Here is a 20454-nt window from a genome sequence, read left to right as displayed (position 1 = left end):
GACATCCTTATATGTAATGGAAAGTGTTCTAAATAAGATTTTGGATAAAGCTTCCATGTAAATAAAAGGCATGGCCAAGATCTCCAGCATGTGTGTGATTGGATGATAAAGATGAGTGATGGATACACACACGGCATCTGAAAACCATATCTAATGTGGGCCCTGACCTGAGAAATGCAGTCAGCACTAATAATACACAAGCAGAAATAATCATTGGCAGCCAAAATAAACACATAGACATTGCAGTTACTGTGTGTAGTATTGTTAGGTTTAACTAGTTAAGTGGTAAAATGAGCAGAATCTCATTCACCATAAATGTCAACTAGGGGCAGACATAGAGCCTGATGCTGAGTTTGGTGCAACACAGTGTAAAATGCGTTAAAAAGATGCAATTACGTGTATATTTTCAGTCGCATGTATCTTAAGATATGTGCAAGTCCGCATATTGTGTTAAATGTGTCTGAATGATTAAAGTTTTGGATACACTTTAAGGGGTAGATTAAATTCTAAAAAAAAATCGCTGTGTAGTGTCCCGTAGTGTCCACGAGACCCTATGCAATGATTTTTATTAGGAAAGTCCTGCTGACTTTTGCTCGCGCTACACAGAGCCGGATTAACAATAAGGCTAAAGGGGCTACAGCCCAGGGGCCTCAGGCAGCTCGGGGGCCCGCCGACATTTATCGGGTCTCTGACTGTCACTTGTTCAAGGAAAATGGTAGGCAGATAACAGCAAATGTTATGCTGTTAGCTGCCTGCTGTCACTGTAGGACTTACCGCGTAATTGCTACAGGGAGTGGAACAACAGAAGGAGGTAAGTTCACGGGGCGCCTCATGGGGGGGGCCCTCACAGTATCCTTAGCCCGGGGGTCTCCCTTCCCTTAATCCGGCCCTGGGGCCACATAGAGATGCGAGCGAAAGCGTGGCCGCGATGCGCCCAATTAAATTCCCCCCTAAGCGGGAGATTCCAGTCATTATCATCAACTTGGTGATGGTGACTGGTGTTTTGATGTAGATTTAGATTTAAAAAGATAAAAAGAATTAAATATTTTTCAAAATTGTCCACCACACAAAGTGATCTGAGTGCCTTGGCTGGTTGCGGAAAGATGAAGGGCATGGGATCCCCTGCAAAAGCCACAACTAGAACTAGGCTATGACAGGCTTGGTTCCTCCTGCCATAATGTGGCACAATACCAGCCTGTTTCAGCATGGGGCTGAATTCGCTAGGGGAATTGGGCACACAAAAAATGCCCCCCTCCTCCCTATAGGAAATGCAGAGTGTTGTCTGTTGATGGTGGAGGGTTCAACAAGTATTAATGGCTTTAGTGAATGAGCATGGTTTTGGTGGTATCAGGCCCATAAACAAATTTTTCTATGGGAACTTCTCTTGATACACCCCTGTACTTTTCCTATATTTCCAGGGGCAAACGCAGGTTTTGTAGAGGGGGGTTTCCACACCACGCCGCCAGTGGGTGTGACCAGCATACATGGGGGCGTGGCTATTATTTTAGACAGTACTTGGCTGCTCTCCAACTCTTCCTATCCCCATAATATACATAGGCAATGCTGCATGCACTACTGTTAGGTGCACGCAGCTCTCCCTTTTCAAGCAGAGCCGTGTGAAGCGGGAGCAGGGTCCAGCCACCTCAATTATACAGTGCCCTAGGCTTGGAGGGGGTTTCCAGGCACTATAACCCCCGCACCACCCTTGGTTGGCCTATGATTTCCTTGTCTCAAACATGATATAGGATGCCAGCAAGGCTCTGGTAATGTCAATGATCAGTCGTACACTGACTTTCCCCTGTCTACAGAATCACCCATATAACTGCACAGCCTATATATCTGCCTCTACCTCCTCCAACAACAGTTACATATATGGTACTTATTTATTGCAGTTTGGATGATCTTTGGCCTTGAGTATCAATTTTAGGCCAAGTTCTGTGAATGGCATAAAACTGAACCAAAATGAATGCACTATGTTTCTGGATTGAGGCTCCAAATTTTTAGGTGATTGCTGCCCAGGGCAGTGATCCTAAGACAAAAAATTAAATGCATTAAACTGAGAGCTCTTCTTGAAAAATACCCACAGTGTCCATACAAATAATCACCCTGTTCTTACAAGTAAATATAAGTGAAATTCAATTAATCAGTACTAAACCTGAAAGATGTAAGATTTGCATTATTGAAAGATATACAATAGGAATGCATTAAAAAAAGTGACTAGACATCTGGAGTCCTTAAATGCACTCTCATGAAATGAACCAGTTACAAGGTCAGGCGGAAGTGACACTGGAAAGTATGAGATGCTACTGGACACTTATCAAGCTAAAGACAGGTTACTCAATTATTCCAAGTATTTGTTGAAAGGTTATGAAGGGAAGGAGACCTGACACATATTTTCAGGTCTCGACCAGCTATGTAAGGCCATGCCATTCCTATCTCTGGACAGTTTAGAAGTAAAGGCAGAGAAAATTTGGGAGGACATGTCATCGTTCATTGTGGACATGTTAAAGGTAATGATCCCAAGGGGACACAACCCCTGATGCTGGCTTAGTAACTCACAAGACAAATAATGTTACCATGTGTTGTCCATTTGAAACCCCCTTGGAGCATTCAAACTTATTACAGTTTACTAATTAATCAATTACTCAGCTTTCACTTCAGATGGATTACAATGGATGTTCTATGATTTACATGCCATACTAGTAATGCATTGGAAATAGACTCCTCTAAAAGGCCATTAAGAAAGGGATGTTATAATGTCAGGGGGCTTAATAGAATTGTGGACCAGAATGTGAGGAGCCCACCAGGAGACATAACTATTGCAGAGTAGAAATGTGTGCATTTTGCTGTATATAGCACACTCTTTGTTTACTCTAAACACGCAATATGCAACATACATATGTTTTGGATCAGTTTTGGGGGCTCTAGGGTTAATTATGCAAAAGGGCTCACTGGTGGAGTACTTGATAAATTCAGTGGTCATTTGGATCGTACCTAAATATACTTAAATTTCAATGCATCTCTAGGTAGCAAAGCCATGTTTGCTTTTAGAATCAATTATTATTATTTTTAATCTTATTTATAGGATACCACATGAGGTCCATTGCACTGAACAGAGGGCAAACAATAAGACAGTACATGGTATAACAGTACAATACAGTAAACAAATAACACTTTAACTTGCAACAAAGCTACTGGGGTACAAGGTGTACATTCAGCGCAGTTTTAAACCTGTGCCCATTTGTGTGGGCACAACTAACAGGTTTAGAGCCACTGAAAGAGGTTAAAAGAAAATGAAGAGGTGCAGTCAATGGGCGGAAAGCCAAAAGAATCAATGGGGGCATTCAATTGTCAGAGAAGGGCCTCTGGAACAGTTTTGGGGGCACTCTGCAGCGATGCGACATTTCAGATTTCTCCATGCACCCCATAGAGGTTCATGGGAAAATCTGTGATTTGGGGGTACCGTATCATCCAGAAATGTGCACAGCTGTGTGTTCGACAGCACATCGCTACCAGATGAATAGCCTAATATGACTAGCAATTATTATTTCTATGTTAACAGACATGTTTTAGATAATGGCCTTGTTTTAAAAACTCAGAACAAGTATTTAATTTGGGGAATATCATTTTAATACAAACTCTGCATGTGGGTTTGACATTAATAAATGTCCCAAGAAGTGCAATCATTTGTATACATGATAATTTCTCAACTTATACTTCACTTGTGATTAGTAAAACCACACCTACAGGTTTACATACATAAATGACAACAAATACACAACATTTATATACAGATGAAGTCACTAACAAAGTGCGTAACATATGCAGCACAGCGCATCTATATATGAACAGCCCTGTATTCTATTACAGGTAAGGTCACACAAAGGTACACGTATCAGCGGCAAGCTCATGGTCCATCTGATGTGCCTAATTACTCTGCTGGTGACCCCTGTAATTTAAATAATTTGCACACAAGTTAACAAACCCAAAAAATATTAATTCATGGACAGGTTTCTCAATCAGTGGTACTGGTTTACTTCAGACAGAAAAATATATCTAAAGAAGTTCTTTATTTATTATACATTTTCAGAGAGGAATAATTTGGTAAATTTTACGCACATTTGGACAGTGATTGTCAGCCTATTGTGTAAGTTGTATATTCCAAACCAAACATGTTAGTACCAAATGTGGGCAGGGGCTAGTAGGTAGGGATTGCTGTCTCTTGTCCATATGTTTATGCAGCTACTGAAAAAAAATGGCAGTTTCAAAGTTAAAATCAAAAACAGTGCAACCCTATTTTAGCAATATAAATGCAGAGCCCCATCTGAAGAGCTGTATGTAGGGCAGAGTCCAATCTTAACACCAGTGAATCATGCAAAACCCTTCTCTGTAGACCAGTATGTAATGACGAATCTTGCCTTGAGACCAGAATATAATGCTAAGCTCCATCTGGGACCATTACACCATGCAGAGTCCCATCAAGAGACCATTATACCTTGCACCCCTCTTCTGGCGGTCACTCAATGATGCAGAAACCCATTGGGAGACCAGTATACTATGGACCCCACTTCTGGTGATCAGTATGATGCAGAGTCCCATCTAGAGACCACTATTATTATTATTCTAAATTTATTGATAAGGCGCTACAGATTCCGTAGCGCCGGATACAGAAGCAAACGAAGTAACGAATATATGAGTTAATACATATAAGTAGCACAGATGAGTGTGAGCAATGCTATGGGCACTCACACAGAGTGCTGCAAAAGATGTGACAGGACATACGAGGGACAATAGACAGTCATGGGACAATAGACACAGAGGACCCTGCCCACCAGGGCTTACATCCTAAAGGGAGGGGTGGTGAGAGACAGTAGGACCAACTGGGAGAAAAATGGAGATGGCAGACGAGAAAGAGGAAGTGATGGATAAAATGCTTATGAGGTGGTAGGATAGGCAAGCTTGAAAAGGTGAGTTTTGAGTGAGCTTTTGGAGGACTAAAGGCTGGGGGAGAGTCGAGTGAGACAGGGTAGGGAGTTTCAAAGATTAGGGAGAGCACGGCAGAAGTCTTGGAGGCGAGCATGGAAGGAGGCAATGGGAGGTGAATTGAGGTGGAGGTCAGAGGCAGAGTGGCTGGGTAGGTATGTACCTCGACACAAGGTCAGAGATGTAAGAGGGAGAAGTGTTGTTAGTATTGTAAGTGAGGGTAAGGAGCTTGAACTGAATTTTGAAACAGATAGGAAGCCAATGAAGGGATTTGCGCAGAAGAGAAGCGGAAGAGGTGTGGTGGGAGAGTAAGATGAGCTTAGCTGCAGCAAGGAAGGCCAGTGAGAAGGAGGTTGCAATAGCCGAGACAAGAAATGATGAGTGAATGGACCAGGATTTTGGTTTCTTCCTGAGAGAGGAAGTGATGGATTATTGTAATGTTACAGAGGCAGAAGTGGCAGAATTTGGTGATGGACTGGATATGAGGGGTCAAACTGAGTGCTGAGTCAAGGGTGACTCCAAGGCAGCGGGCTTGGGTTACAGGAGAAAAAGTAATGTTGTCAACCAAGAGGGAAATATTGGGAGGGATAAAACATTGAGCTCGGATTTAGAGATGTTGAGTTTCAGGAAGTGCTGTGACATTCAGGTAGTTAAAGCAGAGAGACAGCTAGATACCTGGGTTAGGACGGTGGGAAAGCAGTCATATCAAAAAGCGAAGGCCATTACTCTCTTCTAACTCTCCTGGATCTCTCTGCTGCATTTGCCACTGTTGACCACTCTCTCCTCATACAAAAGCTACAATCCCTAGGTCTTGAAGGCACTGTCCTATCCTGGTTCTCATCCTACCTATCTAATTGCTCTTTCAGTGTTAATTTCTCTGGATCCACCTCTGCTCCGCTTCCCCTATCAGTTGGAGTACCACAAGGCTCAGTCCTAGGTCCTCTGCTCTTCTCTATCTACACCACTTCTCTTGGAAAACTAATAAGCTCCTTTGGATTTCAGCATCATCTCTATGCGGATGATACACAAATCTATCTATCCTCTCCTGATCTTTCACCATCATGAAATCTCGCGTTACTGATGTCTTTTCGCCAACTCAAACTTTCAAACACTGAAATAATAATATTCCCACCCAAAAACAGAAGCTTCCTGCCTGACATTTCTATTTCTGTTGATAACATGACCATAAATCCCACCACCCAAGCTCGTTGCCTAGGTGTAATCCTTTACTCACAACTATCATTTATTCCCCACATCGACTCTATATCTAAATCATGTTACATACATCTAAAGAACATTTCCAGAATACGCACATATCTCACACAAGAGACTGCAAAAACCTTAATTCATGCACTCATCATCTCCCGCATCGACTATTGCAATTCCCTCCTTACCGGTCTTCCCAAAATCAAACTTGAACCCCTACAATCTAATTTGCATGCAGCGGCTAGATTGATTTTCCTTGCAAACCATTCTTCCTCTGCTGAGCCACTCTGTCAGTCTCCACATTGGTTGCCTGTACTTCAATGAATCCAATATAAAATTCTTCTACTAACATATAAGGCCATGACTGCTAGCGCTTGAGAAAGACTTGCCTTTAAAGCTATGTGCAGATGTAAACATTTACAACTAGATGAAAATATATAAATAAGCAAAAAAGTTTTCTTATTGGTGTGCATTTAATGAGGTGGCGGGTTCATTATTGAACACACCAGTTATATGACGTTGCTCTGGTATTTCTGTCTTCCCTTTATATGTGTACAAGACTGTACAAGACTGGAGTGAACATATATGGTCTTTGAAAAACCACCCAGTGGCTTGTATTTATGCATTTCTTTGAAGTTTTTATTTGTTACACCTCATATATATACCCACTGAGTTTGGACTATTAACCCTGAAAAATACTACACTTTTGTGCACCGTCTCCTTCTGTTGCACCTATCTAGCGTATAAGGCCGTCAACAAAATTGCACTGACATACATCTCCTCACTAATCTCAAAATATTTCCCAACTCCACACCTCCATTCTGCACAAGCTCTGCGTCTCTCTTCCACTCTCATCACATCCTCCCATTTCCAGTTACAGGACTTTTTTCGGGCTGCACCCAGTTTGTGGAATTCCCTCCTTCCCACAGTAAGACTTTGCTCTAGTCTTCAAACCTTCAAGCGTTCTCTGAAAACCCACCTCTTCAGACAAGCTTATAATAGTCATCAACCAGCATCGTAATTTCCCTAGGCTACCCTATTACCACCCTCTACACAGCTAACACAAGACAACAACCCTCTGACCAACATTGCCTTGTGACTGATCACACAGCCCACTGAATACTTTTTACCTTTGCATTCTAGCTGGTCCAGTGTGCAATATGATGTAGCACATGCCCCTGTGTTTCAAGCTCCCATTGTCCCATATATTGTAAGCTTGCGAGCAGGGCCCTCTTACCTCTCTGTCTGTCTGTATTACCCAGTATTGTCTTCTAAATGTTTGTTCCCAATTGTAAAGCGCTGGCGCTATATAAATAAATGATGATGATGATGATGGAGGAAAGATAGATTTGCGTGTCATCAGCATAGAGGTGGTATTAGAGGCCAAATGTTTGAATGAGTTCACCAAGAGAGCTGGTGTAGAGAGAAAAGAGCAGAAGGCCAAGGACAGAGCCTTGTGGGACTCCAATAGAAAGGGGCATGGGGGGGGGAAAGAGGAGTCAGAAGCAGATACGCTTAAAGACCAGCCATAGAGGTAGGAGGCAAGCCAGGAGAGAGCTGTTTCACGAATACCTATGGATTGAAGAATGGTGAGGAGAAGAGAATGATCAATGGTGTGAAAAGCAGCAGAGAAGTAGAGGAGTGCAAGAAGGGAGAAGTGACCTTTAGACTTAGCTGAGGGTAAGTCATTTGTTACTTTAGTGAGAGCAGTTTCAGTTGAGTGAAGAGGACGGAAGCCTGACTGGAGAGAGTGGGAAGAGTGCAAGTGGGTCAGATGATTGAAGTTGTTTGAGAATTGTAGAAGCAAAGGGAAGCAGAGATATGGGGCGATATTTGGAGAGAGAGGATGGGTCAAGGGAAGGTTTCTTGAGAATAGGAGGATGAGAGCATGCTTGAAGGCCGAGGGGAAGATACCAGTGGAGAGAGAGAGAGTTTAAAGAGGTGAACAAGGTGACAACAGGCATTGGAAGATAGGGAGCGGTGGAACTTGGAGGATTCAGAGGACAGGTTGGAGAAGAAGAGGAGGAGAGAAGAGAGAGGATCTCAGACACAGTTACAGGAGGGTAGGAATCAAGGGTGTCAGAATGAGTGATAAAGAGGACAGATGGGGGTAGGCAAGTATGACAAGAACAGATATCAATGTGGATAGAGTCAATTTTGTTTTTGAAGTAGGTAGAAAAGTCAAGAGAGGTTATGGACGAGGGTGGAGGAGGTGGGGGAGGACACAGTAGAGAATTACCCAAAGAGGCATTGGGATTTTTTTGACAAAAGAGATGGTAGAAAAGTAGGAAGAAAGAATGAATTAAAAGTGGATGAAGTCTGCAATGGAATGAGATTTTCTCCCTTGGCGTTCAGAGGAGCAAGTTAAAGATTCTGGGTAAGTTGATCAACAAGTGTGTTTTGAAGGTGGGAATACAAGCAACAGCATAAGTGAAACCAACAAGTCATAATAAAACAGCAGCTGCAAGAATTAAGGCTGAAAAGCAGATCAGCAGGTTGTGTGCAGACAAGGCACAATGCAGGCGGTGCAGGATATCAGAGCTCACAGATGATTGTTGAATGTTGTCCTCATGCGGCAGTGATTCCAGGAAGAATATTCTCTTTTTGTTCTCCTCTTGTTCAACTGTTGTGTAACTCTTACTATGCTGTCTAAATTTGCTACTACACTTGTAATATATTCTCACTTAGAAGAAATCCTCACTTGCTAACACAGCCTAACCTTGCACCCCCATTCTGGTGATCAGTATATGATGCAGAGCCCCAAAGAGAGACCAGTATACCATGAAGATTCCTATTTAGTGTCCTGTAGCCCTCTCCAGATAAGTATACGATTCCCAGCCCTCTTCTGGTGACCAGTATATAATGCATAGGTAGACCAGTATACCATGCACCCCCCTTCTGGTGATCAGTATATGATGCAGAGCCCCATAGGAAGACCAGTATAGCATGAAGATTCCTATTTAGTGGCCAGTAGCCCTCTCCGGATAAGTATACGATTCCCAGCCCTCTTCTGGTGACCAGTATATAATGCATATGTAGACCAGTATACCATGCAGAGTCCTGTTTAGAGACCAGTATACCATGCACCCCCCTTCTGGCGATCAGTATATGATGCAGAGTCCCATAAGGAGACCAGTATAGCATGAAGATCCCTATCTGGTGACCAATATCCCCATCCGGATAAGGATACCATTCTCAGCCCTCTTCTGGTGACCAGTATGCAATACAGAACCGCACCTGAGACATTGTGCCACATTTGTATTTTAGTGTACAATGCAAAATCATATTCTGGTGACTACCATATAACGCAGAGACCCAGCTGGGAGACCAGTGTAACATGCTGAGATATATTTTATACCAATGTGCCATGGCACACACTGCATTTGGGGGGTTACATGGTAAAGATTTACAGTCATTAATGAGTACACGCTAAACTCTATAGAGTATTCTTGGTGAATATGTGTTTTTACAGCAATGGCAGCCTACATGTACCCATCATGGCATGACTATTGCATATGATCCAACACAATTTTATTAGACTATAAACAGGCATGTAATATATTTAGATTATATAGCATACTAAGCAAGGATATAGCTATCTCTCTTATAAATTGAGGCTAAAGTATGATTATGCAAATATTATTCACCTTAAATGACACCTGTGTTGGTATAAGCAATATCAAGTTGTACATCATATATGAGCCCTTTTCCAAAAATCAAACTTAAGCCTGGATATATTAAAGTCTAAAAAAGCTAATCACAAAATGTATTGAGCTGTGGTTGTTTTAAAACCACATCCGATGACTGCCTGAATTGAAAACACCAAACCACATGTTTGGAACAAACCCATTAGAGAGCAATCTACGTGTAGGAATACTACTGCATGATCCTGGAACAGCCAACTAAAGCCATCTATTGACTACCTCCCCTAATGCTGGGGGGACTGGAATAAAAGTGAGCACAACTGGGGTCATGGTATGATACCTCTTCATGCCAGATTGCATGCTAAAACTGGGTGTGAAATACCCAGTTTGCTATGTGTGCTGTCTGGCCAGGTGGGTGCTACTCCACCAGGCAAACATTTGTAGAAGTAAGTCATTTTAAAAAATGCATTTAAGCAAGACCAGTGCTATACATCCAGCGTTTTGACACTAAAGCACATGAACAATGAGCGTGGGTTCCCTCTGCAAGAGTGGAATACAGCACCAGCCTAGACAAACTGGGTAAGATCACACTATAACTGACGAACTCTACTGCAGAGAAGGGTCCCTTTGTCACAGTAGGGATCAGACCCAGTTGGGTCAGTGGGGTGCAAGAGTCTCTATGGGGAGGGGCATAAGCAAAAGTGGGTCCCTACTCTGAAATACCCCCAGTCATCAGGGGCTGACTGGGCCATCGGCCCCCTTGGGTCAGTCCCAAAGTGGGATACCTAGGACTACCTGCAGTTTTTTCCTTTAGAATGTTCCTTATAGGCCGCTGAGCCTCCCAAGCAAAAAATTTCCCAGGCAGTCCCTTCCAGCCACACACTGAAAAGTGTTGTGGCTTTTCCTTGGACACCCCTGTGCTCTGGGCATGAGGATAATGGAAAAAAATTGGGGCCACAGCAGAGACAACTTTGCACTCCAGTTGTCCCAGTATAATGTTAAATGATCCATAGGACCCCTGCCCATTATTTAAATGTAGTATAAAAATGAATACATAAACCCGTTTTTAAAATAAATGTAATGATTTAATAAAAACTGCCCAACAACACTCTTTTATTAAAACAATAAAATATTTTTTGTCTTCTTAGTTCAATAGGAATAAAACAAGAAAAGACCCCTATATTATAGTTGAACAATGTTGTGCCTATAAGGATGTAACGTAAACAGCTGTCTCTGACATAAGATTTTGTTGAGCAGCAAAATATAGGGAATTCATTTGCAAAATGCTAATCTAATGTTCTGCCTGCAAAAGTCTAAAATTAGACTTATTATTGGAATATTAAATAATAATTAAAGTCACAATATTTGTCTTTTAGAGCTCACAGTTATATATAAATGTTAATAATAGTTTATATAAGTGTTGACATGGCTGCCATGACAGTTGTAGCAGAACAATTAGGAACAGACTAGGGACAGTCCTGTTGTTGAAGAAATCTTCAGAATAAAACCAGAAACATCTGTGAGAAGTCTTGTATGTACTGAGATTGCAATCTAGGGCAGCATTATGATTGGCCATTATTTCTCTGCACTGGTAATGTATAAAACATATGATACAACAATGACCCATGGGAGGACTGGGAAGGGAGGGATGGAGACAACAGCCCCTTAGCGTCTCTATGGGGTCTATTTATCAAAAGACAAAGAGCCTTATTACTGGAGCAAATGAGCGCCTTTGCATGGGGAAGCCTATTTATCAAGTATTGTAATGATACCGGAGCTATACATGTTCTGCTAAAGCCATTCTAGGATGGTGTTACCAGTACAAAAGCATTGAAATCAATGCTTATTGTTAGATTCTTAGAATAACACAATATTTATTGCTGCACAATTTAAAAAATATTTATTTTAATAATTAAAATATTTAATATAGTGTTTATGAATTTATGTTAAAAAGAGCAATATATTAAAATGATATATCATAGATAATGTTTATGATTGCCTTTGTGTTTTTATTTATTTATTTTACTTAATCAAATGGAAAGCTGAAGCCTGACCTTCCAGTTCTATAGCGCATGCTCCAGCTGGCAACCTGGCTCACGCATGTGCACAAACGCGGAGACTGGCTTGGCTAAGCGCTAAGTTAACTATCACCGCTTCGGGCCAGTATTGTCAGGGCAGATGAGTAATGCTCAGCTGCCTCAGTAATATTGGGCCTGATTCATTAAGGATCTTAACTTGTGAAACTTCTTATTTCAGTCTCCTGGAGAAAACCATGTTACAATGCAAGGGGTGCAAATTAGTTTTTTGTTTTACACATAAGTTAAATACTGACTGTTATTTCATGTAGCACACAAATACTTGATACCTTATTTGTACACTGAAATTTAAAGTTGATATTTGTGTGCTACATGAAAAAACAGTCAGTATTTAACTTATGAGCAAAACAGAAAACTAATTTGCACCCCTTGCATTGTAACATGGTTTTGTCTAGGAGACTGAATTAAGAAGTTAACTCAAGTTAAGATCCTTAATGAATCAGGCCCATTGTTTTCATGAATGACAGCGCAGAGAGAAGAGGCGACTTATAAATTATAGTTATCACTTTGATAAATAGACCCCTATGTTTCTAAAGTGCTGGTAACAACAAATTGATATGGTGTGTAGGAGTATAGTTAGCTCTCGCAGCAATTTTTCCTATCATAGCCTCTTGAAAGGGGAAGAGCATCTTACTTAAGATTGAAAGAGGAGTAATTGTGAGTAGAGGCAAAAACATAATATGTGGGGTGAATTGTAATACGAGTTTAAACAAAGTCATACAAGGTATCCGATACCCTTACGTGTTTTAGCAACAATAAAAATGATTAAACAATCCAATTTTAATAGAAATAATGTGTTTTGGTATGATAAAACTGTTCCCGCAATTTGTCTGTTGTTTCTAATGGGTCAACATGGTGGCTTAGTGGTTAGCACTTCTGCCTCACTGGGGTCATGAGTTTGATTCCCAACCATGGTTTTATCTGTGTGGAGTTTGGATGTTCTCCCCGTGTTTGTGTGGGTTTCCTCCGGGTGCTTCGGTTTCCTCCCACACTCCAAAAACATACTGATAGTTTAATTGGCTGCTATCAAATTGACTCTGTGTGTGTGTGTTAGGGAATTTAGACTGTAAGCTCCAATGGGACAGGGACTGATGTGATTGTGTTTTCTGTGCAGCACTGCGGAATTAGTGGCGCTATATAAATAGCCGATGATGATAATGAATAAATTTGGCTCATGTCACACCTGCATTTTGTAAACAGCAGCTGAACTCAACTACAATTTAAAAAAAATAATGAACTTTTCTAAAAGTTTTTCTTTTAATCTGGTAGGAAAATGGCTGCTTTGATACTTCAACGGCTGTTTACAGCTTGTGTGTTGCAGGCTAGAGAGTTTTACATTTATTTCAGAGGACCTGGGTGTAAGCAGCTTTTTTTACGATCAGTTAGACAAAAAACGCTATCTACAGTAATTATGGGTTTTATAGTGTTCTAGCAAAGAGCATATCCCATGGACTTTAGTGATAGACTTACTACTGACACATAAAACCTGGTTTCTAAAATACAGATGTGACACCAGCATAACTGAAAAGATCCGTCATAACTATATATTTGTAAAAGTATTTGCAACACTTCTGGAAATATGGCGCTGGTTAAGCAAATTTTGAAAGTGCTGCTGAAAATTATAAATATAATTTACCATTAAGTTACTGCATAAACTTGTGTAAATTGGTCCATATTTTGATGTCTATATCAGGACACGGTAATGCCTGTTAAAAGGCCCCGTTGTGTAACATTAAGGTGTGCCCAGGGCATCCAAACGATAGCCCACCCCCAAAAGTCCTTCCTTAAAATCAACCTTCAATTGCCGCGAGCACCAGAGACATCTGTTTCTGGTGTCCATAGCTTACAAATTTCTATGAGTTGGGACAAATGTACCAAACCTCGGACTGGCAGGACAGTCCCCTTAAAACGTGACTGCCCTCCTAAAATTGAGACAGTTGGGAGGAATGCAATAGCTGTATACGACATGTGAGCAGGGGCGGGCTGGGCCGGGGGCAGGGGGGCATCGGTCCCCCGGGCCACTCAGAGCGACCGCTATTCAGGCCGGCCGTCCCCCCACCCCTGTGGATGCAATATTACCTCAATATTGCATCCACGGACACGCGTTGCGGCCGCGTCAGCGCACAGGCAGCCGTATCACATGACACGCGACGCGGCCGCATCGCATGTCATGTGATGCGGCCGCCTGTGCGCCCCCCGGGCTGCATGTTGCCAGCCCGCGCCTGCACATGAGGAACTGCAGCGGTGACCTGAAACAATACTATGGCAGGAGCAGGAGACTGAGCCTAGATAAGTCTCTGCTTACTCTTTTCTACAATAAATATCCTCAAAGTTATACCAAGGAAATATCTGTACCGAGCTGTATACAATATTTGTGGCATAGAGAAGCACAGCACCAGACATATCAAGGCACCTGAATCTGAAGGGCATATCTAAAGTTATTTATATATAATGCCAATCACTCACATGAGCTAACAAAGACAGGGCATAGTTTATTAAAGCCTCCAGTTTTACCCCAGCTTGGTGGATCAGTGTTACCTGAACCAGCTTAGAAAAAATGTATAAGAAAATAGACAGTTTAATTGTTTACATTTTCTCCTAAATTGTATTGGCTATTAAACGTGAACACAGATTACATAAGTGTCTAGTAAAGCATCTCTATAACCTGTAAACTTTGGAGATTAAGTGAGCCGGACAGCCCAAGTTGATTTTGAAATATGTTATCATCATATAATAGATAGTTGCATGTCTGGTGAAATGAAAAATGAGTTATTAATCTTAGATTGTCACAGGTCTAATGAAATGTAAAATGAGTTATTACGCTCAGGGTGAAACCATGGTTTCACATCATTAGAGAAATATTGAAGAATCTGAGTTGAGTTTACATTCTGTCTGAGAGTAAGTCTGATATTTATAACGGATTGACATATGTTGGTGTTGGGTGGTCAGGTTAGATGGGAGAGGAGGACGGGGTTATGTCTAGATCCTTATGGGCCAGGGGTTCAACAATATTTTGATAATTTGTCTTCTTAGGTTTAGGGGGCCCTGTTTTGCTTTTCTGTATGGAAATTTGTACATCATGTGATATATGTTCAGGAATCATAATATTGTAGTTTAAAAGGAATTTAGGGGTAAGATAAGTCATTTGTCTTGATGTAAGCTAATCTTATTAAACAAGAAATGAACTGGAATTCCAGTCTTACAAATCCCTTTGGATACTAAGAAATGTTTAACTATATTTAAAGTATAACCTCGTGAGTAAAGGGAATCAAAAAGGGTCATTTGCGAACCGCGAAAAAACATAACGGTATTACTCCTCTATATGCTACTACATTAAGACCACACTGTTTATTAATTTAAATTTCCAGATTTTCTCCAAAAATACTAGTTGGTATAGCTTCATTGGGTTGGGTACAAATATCCAACGTAAATTCTACCGACATGAAAATGCAAACAATTAAAATACTGAAAAGGAGCAAATACCTAATGTTGTAAATACCTAAATGAAAGAAATCCGGACACAAATAAAATACCGACAGTCACTCTGCCGGCATTAAAACAACAATGCGAGCTGCTCTGACAGCCCTACAGTCGACGGACCTGCTGGCAATAAACAGGGAAAAATAAAAAAAATGTTAAAAAAATACAGCGTACCCCCCTCCCAACTCATACTAACCCTATTGCTACCAGCATAGGGCTGGCTGGAGGAAAATCTGGGGGGCAAACAGCGGGGCTGGTGGCACCATAGCGGGTACCCCTGCTATGGTCCACCAGCCCCGGTTGGCTAAGCATAGGGCTGATTGGAAGAGAATCGGGAGAACCCCACACTGTTTGTTGCCCCGATTTTCCTCCAGCTAGCCCTATGCTGGCAGCAACAGTGTCAATATGAGCTCGGAGGGAGGGGGGGACGCTGTATTTATTTACATCTTTCTTTTTTCTTTTCACTATTCATTGCTAGCGGGTCCGGCGACTGTGTAGCAGCCGGACCCGCTCGCATTTCCATTTTAATGCCGGCAGTGTGACTGTCGGCATTTTAATTGTTGGCAGTCACACCGTCTCTGGATTTCTTCCATTTAGTTATTAAGCCTGTCGGGATTTCTTCCCTATCAGTATGTTAGGTATTTGCTCCTTGTCAGTATTTTAATTGTCATCATTTTTGTGTCAGTTATATTTCCGTTGGTGTTTTCACCGTCGGAAATACGACTACCACTGGCTTCATCTATGTCTTACATTTCTTATGAGTGTGAAGGAACATCAGCACCATCTTTATAACACGTATCACTTTTTTTTATTTCAATATTATTATGACATTAGTCGCAGTGGGCCTGACTTATCAAGACACGCATACTGAACGTAATTTAAAACATACGGAATTCAGGCAAACGCACACCCTAATTCAACAAGGAGAAGATCTTATATGTTCGCTACAAGGGACACTGCAGGATGTCCAATACCTATGTGGAAAATACATTTGCAAAAGAATGCACAGAAAAAAAACCCTATTCAATTAATGGCACCTGTTAATATGTTAATAATATAGTCATTAATGATAAAACAGTTATTAATAAAGTTATTTTTTAGATATATTTCTTTCCCATGAAATACACTTATTAGGATGTTGTTAATGTATACTGAACATAAAATACATTTTTACAGTTTCTTCTGATTGCAAACACTTGTTATAGCATGTACTGTCATCACTACTGATCCGGACTAGCCCTGTACCTGGAGCCAGAGCTATAGCAGAAAAACAAGGGACATTGAGTTGCCTACAGCTTGAATCGGACATGGCTGTGTGCACTCGAGCTTGGCACGCCCTTACTATACTTTGACTACGGGTGACCCCCCTTCCCCACCCCATTTCCTCCCAAAAATCGTAGGCTGCAGTAAGTGTCCTTTGCGTACGAAGATGAATTGAATGTTTCTGCATAGGGTCCAGTTCTGGTCATGCGCAGATTAAATTTGTAGATTATACGCACAAAATCGGCATTTACATTCCTTGATGAATCAGGCCCAGTGGGTTTTTCTGCAGAATGCAATTGGTTAGTGAAAAATGACTTGCATTAAAGTATAGAATAAGGCCCTGTCTCCATATGTTAAGACCTGGTATAAAGACGAAGTCCTTTTGATGGGGGAAACTGGCTGTGCACACTCCCACAAAGGACGGAACACCAGTAATATTTTCCATACTCAGCAATGAACACCCACAATCAGTCAAACACCTCCTATCAGAGGATGTAAATGTAATACTTACCCGCTTCACGATCCTCGCACAGCCGGCCGCCTGTCATTTCCGGGTTGTGACTGTGCCGATCACGTGACTCCCGGCGGGGTATTCAAAACTCCTCCTGTCCTCTGTATATAAATCACGCTTTGACACAAGTCCTGTGTCAGAGCAACAGGTTACATACCTGACTCCTGGCTTCCTGTATCTGCTCCCTGTGATTCTCCATGCATTTCTTCCTGCATTTACTGTGACCATCTTGTGTACCAGACCCGGCTTGGACCAGACTGTCCAATTGGTCCTCCCTTGGCACGGCTGTCTTCTGCTCCTGTGTACCAGACCCGGCTCGGACCTCACTATTCTTCTGGACTTTCCTTTGGCTCGAATGTCATCTGCTCCTGTGTACCAGACCCGGCTTGGACCTCTCTATTCTATTGAATCTTCCTTTGGCACTACGGACATCTGCTATTGTGTACCAGACCCGGTTGTACTTCACTACTCCTTGGAGGAATCTCCGCTGTACATCTGTCTTCGGCTACAGGTACCTTTCCAGTATTATATTGCCGCTTGTCTACCTGTCTCTCACGTCTGTAGGCTTACTAGGGGCCGCGACCTACAGTTTCTCAGCCCATTCTGCCTCGCGGCAGTTCATGGCGAAGACCTGAGAGGCTGTTAGACTCCGCACCCTGCTAAGCTAGTGCTAATACTGACTGAGGGACTCCCCTGAGTATAACAGCAAACTTTTGTGCTCCTGCAGATAGCCACCATATTGGCCTACAGATCCATATGCTTAATCTTATATCTCACCGTATGCGCAAACGTGTGTGACATCACAAGAGAACTTGCTCTGTCGGTTTGCATTTTAGCAAATGGGCCTTCAAGTATCTGTCTAACAGATACCCTCCCTAGCTATCAAATCTTCCCTTCCAGTGATAGCATTTGCCGGTGATCGCTTTCACTGGGTCTCTGTTGCAAAAGCTTCCTCAGGCAGAGCAAAGGTAAATCAATTTAGAATGTACCACTGCAGTCCTCCTTTCTCCATCTCATGATTTAAATAAAGCATTTTTCCCAATGGGGAACATTTTAATTAATATATATATATTTTTATATATATTTTTTATATTGTTTTTCTTTCTAAGGGGAAGTGGAAGCCCAAGTCCAGTTACACTGTGCATGCACAGATACAAGAAATACTTGCTTACCATATAATTAATAACTCTCCTTTTCTCTGTTTTTAAAGTCCATGATCTCTGTTTCTATTTCTTCCAATCTTGGATTAGTAAAATTTCCCTACAAATTGACCTGCAAATTCACTATGCCGGTGTCCAGTTTCAGAATCACTTTGTTCCTCATAAGAATAATTAATTTCAAAAGTCAAAGGCACATATAAAAGTAATACTAGGCAATCATTCAATAAACTCTAAATATTATTCTTAAGAAGAGTATGTTTTCTGTTCTTGCAAACATCTGGATAAAATATCTTAAGCAAGGTATTTTTTAAATTGTAATGTCATGATTCTAAATTAATCATAACTCTTCATCAAGGGTTGGCCTGGGAGCGCACCACAGCCTGTTAACCTATTGGGAACATTTTAAAGGAAAAAAATTCCGGTGGCCCACTGACCGATCCAAGGCAGCCCTATATGGGACCAGCCCTGGGGTCAAATGATTCTCCCTAACTATGTCTCACATATTTTGGAATTTGTCCAGCTCATTTGCTAGGAAAGATCTATTTGTTTCGATGGATTTTACCCACCATAGTTTATTGCCGATTTTGTTCAGGGATGGAAGAGTACCTTTCCATCTTCTAGCTATACATCTCATTGCAACACACATATGACCAACGATCACTCTGTATACTGAATTAGCCATATGTTTTATGTTTACATTGTATCAAGGCAGCCATGGATTTGGATCTTCTCTACTTTCAAAACTAAGAATTTCCCCCACTGTTTTAACACCAATGGAGATAACAAGCACATGTGCGGGTAGAGAGACAACCTTGTAGATATGGCTCATCTTTAATGTGACGCGGTAACATTAAAACAAAGTTTTCTTTAATAGCCACATTTCTGAACATCTTTATGAGACAAAGTAGGGTAGGTTTCCACTTACCCACTTACCCAACTTTTAGCTTAGTTTATTAAAAAAAAGAATTGTGTGTTTTTTTTCCATGCATTATAATGTAAAAGCATATAACATAGAGATCAATCCATTTTGGACAAGGACACTTGCAGAGGTCCTCAAAAGTTGTTGGTGGATTATTTTTTGCATTTGCTAAAGTTCTCTTGATGTGGCATATTGTTCATGTATTGAAAGTCTGAAAATGGCAGAGGAAAATGAGGGTAAAACACTTGCTGTACTCATGTGATCTATTGCTTCTTCCACAACTCAAATGAGTCATAGTCCATACCTAGTGGGAATAGGGTATTTCAGAAGAGCAGAGTTAGAGAACGAATACCCTCAGCGGTAAGTGCTGTCCAAAGATGCAAAATAGCCTGTGTGATTGTAATTAAGCATGTCCTACTAAATCTGTCTACAGGCTTCAACCACAGTATGTCTGGTAAGTGGGGATGCACCCATTCATTCTCTAAACGTATCCAGTGGCAGTTGATTAATTCATATGTAATAAGTGGGCAGTTTGCAAGTAACTGTAAAGACTTGGGGCCGACAAATATATGTGAGAAGACAATGGGAACAAAATGTCACAAGAAACACTATGGGCCTGAGTCATTAAAGAGAGCAAGGCAAAAAAAGGAGTAAAATGAATCCTGGAGAAACCATGTTACAACGCAAGGGGTGCAAATTAGTTTATTATTTTACATGCAAGGAAACTGGCTGTTTTTTAATGTAGCACACAAATACTTGATAGCTTTATTTTTACACTGAAATTTAAAGTTGATCTAGGACATGCCCTACCCCAACTATAAATCTGTCCCCACATTTTAAAATGACCTCCCCTTCTAATGCAGCATGGTTTTGGAAAGGTGCAAAGTTAGTTCTTTTATTTGCTTTGCTCTTCTTAATGACTCAGGCCCTATTTTTCATTGGAGACCACATAAATGAAAAAGTTTGATGCTGTCAATCATAAATGTCTTTAGAAGGCACCTGAACTGGTAGAACCCAAAATAGATACAGGATGCAGAGAAGAATATTCATCTTGCAAGCATGTATTTACTCCAGCCAAAATATAGGACAATTACTCCATTGACATAAGTCTCTTGAGTCATGTGAGAAGTGGGATGTAATTTGCTCATATAATGTACTATTTGAGGTTGTAGGTTTAACTCCAAGATGCTTC

The sequence above is a fragment of the Mixophyes fleayi genome, chromosome 7 (assembly GCF_038048845.1).
Source record: "Mixophyes fleayi isolate aMixFle1 chromosome 7, aMixFle1.hap1, whole genome shotgun sequence".
NCBI lineage: Eukaryota > Metazoa > Chordata > Amphibia > Anura > Limnodynastidae > Mixophyes > Mixophyes fleayi.
Note: the sequence above shows the minus strand (reverse complement) of the source record.